Source organism: Cyphomyrmex costatus, unplaced genomic scaffold, assembly GCF_001594065.2.
Source record: "Cyphomyrmex costatus isolate MS0001 unplaced genomic scaffold, Ccosl1.0 scaffold378, whole genome shotgun sequence".
NCBI classification, from domain to species: domain Eukaryota; kingdom Metazoa; phylum Arthropoda; class Insecta; order Hymenoptera; family Formicidae; genus Cyphomyrmex; species Cyphomyrmex costatus.
In genome coordinates, this window is record NW_017277972.1 from 578,699 (window position 1) to 582,074 (window position 3,376).

The 3,376-nt window shown below is 35.8% G+C and overlaps 1 protein-coding gene across 1 annotated transcript in view; it reads left to right on the plus strand.

Moving 5' to 3' along the window:
• LOC108776749 (uncharacterized) overlaps positions 1–3,376 on the plus strand; it is a 114,111-nt gene that overhangs the window by 67,275 nt on the left and 43,460 nt on the right. The gene's annotated exons all lie outside the window — the stretch shown is intronic.

Below are 3,376 nucleotides of genomic sequence, written 5' to 3' on the forward strand. Positions count from 1 at the left end.
CACACACACACACACACACACACACGGGCGGGTGCAAGGAGGTGGCCTTCGGCCGGGGGTGGCCGCACCCACACCGTCGACAGAGGTCTGTCCCGATAGTACAATCATAGCGCAACAGTATAATCGTAGAAGTCGTGTGCCCCTTCGCAGGGGGTTGGGGGAGGTGAGAGTTACTTCGCGTGGAAAGTTTAACGTTTCTAAACAGAAGGAGATGTAAAATAGTACTTGTTATAATACATATATGGCAGGAATGATACGTTAATATGTATAATTTCCGAGAAATGGTACGTTAATTTTGAAACTTTTTTTGTTAATAACTTTTTAACGGACAGTGACCGACACCTAAAACCTGCGGGAGGTTACTCAGGGTTATGACCTTGACAACATATGTCAAGGTCAAGATCATCGGGGGGGGGGGGGGCACCCTTTTCTAGATATTTACCGAATATCGTAAGAAACTTTCAGAATCAACAAATCAGACGATAAAATTAGCTTTGAAAGTATTGTATGGTAAACAATTACTAACGATGAACTATTATAAACTGAGAGCAGAAATACTTGGCAGTATTGGACTGTTTAGAGATGCGGTGAAAGTGTTTACGAGGACAATAAAACAATTAGATACTGAATGCAATGTAGCCCACTTAGCCGAGTATCTGTTCGTAGATATTCCTAGTTACAAAATAAAAGGTTCTTGCTTATGTGGATATAATTTTAGTAACTCAAAAGTCTTTCTTAGCATTAATGTTGACGTACTTATATGTGAAGGCTTGAATTTAATGCAAAAAGCGATTGATGAGGGTCAAATAATGAAACGGACGTGTAAACGGTGCAAACGTATCATTAATGAGGAAGTAGAATATGGACCACATGTTTTAATCGATACATGCGGTCCTCACTAATGATACATACACAATAAAGAAAACTAATATCTGCCACAAACTTGAATCCATCGCTAAAACTGTTAAAATAAAAAACAATAACAATATCGTCGATCGATATTTGCTGACTGGTCTTGTCCATTGGTCTCCAGGACACTACATTGCTTACGTAAAAACAGGTACGCACTGGCACGAATATAATGATTTAGGCCTCACATGTCAAAGCGTTAACCCGCAAAAAGAAATTAAGCCTCATCTCATATTTTATTCGCGTTCAATTACAGAAAAGTAATTAAAAAAATGAAAATATTCTTTATATTAAAAATCCAAAATAACAAAGATATATGAGTGATTAATTATAAATAAAAAGAAAATAAAGTCAAAAAGAACAAAAAAATTTTAAATGATAAAAATTGAAAAAAAATTTAAAAAGATGAGAAAAAAACATTTTAAAAAATGTAAAAAAAAAATAAAAAAGTAAAAAAACCATGGAAACAAATCTTACCACGTCCCCGTCGTTGATTCCGGGTCATGCAAAGAGTAAGAATAAAAGCTCTCAAGTTACGACATTGTATAATAAGTATACTTTAGAACTGCGACGTAAAAATCAAAAAATTTAAAAATCGGAAAGCAAACCACCTGCATGTATACACAAGTAACGGTCAAAAAATGGTATTAAAAAATTATAACAATGCATATTGTCAGAATTCATAAGAGAAAGCGCAAAAACCACAACAGAACTATAATAATAAAACTGTAATGAAATAATAAGAACTCTTACAAAACAGTCAGCATATTACACATATGCCATGAAAAGTGCCTTTTTCGGGAATTTAAAGTTGTTTAAAAAATTAATAAATAATTTTTCTCATCAGAACTCTTCGGAACTCGTTAGGGCAGAGTCAGATGTACACGATTTCAGTACCGCATTTCACAGTACCGCATTTCTCAAAGAACTGTCCCCAATCGGCCAGCATATCACACATATCCTATGAAAAGTGCCTTTTTCGGGTATTGAAAATTGTTTAAAAAATTAATAAATAATTTTTCTCATCAGAGAACTCTTCAGAACTCGTTAGGGAATAGTCAGATCTACACGATAAGTACCATAAACTTTTCAGAACTGTCACCAATCGGCCAGCATATCACACATGTGCTATGAAAAGTGCCCTTTTCGGGTATATAAAGTTGTTTAAAAAATTAATAAATAATTTTTCTCATCAGAACTCTTCAGAACTCGTTAGGGCATAGTCAGATCTACACGATAAGTACCGCATTTCTCACAGAACTATCACCAATCGGCCAGCATATCACACATGTGCTATCAAAAGTGCCCTTTTCGGGTATTGAAAATTGTTTAAAAAATTAATAAATTATTTTTCTCATCAAAACTCTTCGGAACTCGTCAGGGCAGAGTCAGGTCTACACAATAAGTACCGCATTTTTCACAGAACTGTCGCCATTCGGCTAGCATATCACCTGTACGTGTTGGTTTTTTGGCTAGAACTATTGATGTATTGAGTTTTAACGATAGAACTCTTTGGTTTCTTGTATTTTACATCTCGTACGTTCGAAATCCGGTGAGATGCTGGATGATAAGACGGGAAGTTGGCATCTCATATTTTAAATCGATTTTCTGGACGTAATTCGTTAGAACTATTGATAAAACCGATATAGAACTGTAGAACTATGGTGGATGCGAGTAGAACTGGTGTCATTTTATACGATGCTGATATATGATATCCTAGCTTCACAGACGTGTACCGTACACGGCTCTGCAAGTACCCGAATTAGTGGGAACACTTAAAACTGGTCCGAAACCGTATAAACGGGTACTCGCCCGCGGACCGGGTACTTGATTTTTACGTTACCCGGTTCCTTTTCCGAGCTCTAATTATAAGGTACAACTTGCTCCAGTTTAAAGTGCGGTTATTATAAAGACCTTATCGCTCACAAAACGTGATAGATACATATAATAAAACACGACAAACGTCAATCATTGCGTTCTATATTAATTTTCGAAATACAGTCATAATCTATGTCGATCGTCATCACGCTAAGGTTAATATTTTTTTTGCTTCTTGCGTTGTAATTTATCTTGCAATTATGATTATTAAGTGATTCGCGATAATTCTTCGGTTAGCACGCGCGGCCTATCAATAATTTCAAATGAGATATGGTAATTTACAAAAGATGACTTAAATGTCGACAAGTACTCGCGAATTATGTTGAATTACATTAAAAACGAAGTAATAAACGAATAATCTCATAGACTGTGTATGGTATTCATAGTCAATTATTATATTATTGTTGTGTTAAGATTGTCTTAAATACAGTTCTAAGATATCATGAACCAATTATTATACTCGTATCTATATATATATAGTCCGTTCTTAATACGATTCTCCGATTAGTTCATGATTTCTTATGAGAGAGAGGGAGGGAGAGAGGGAGAGAGAGAGGGGGAGAGAGGGAGGGGGAGGGAGAGGGAGAGG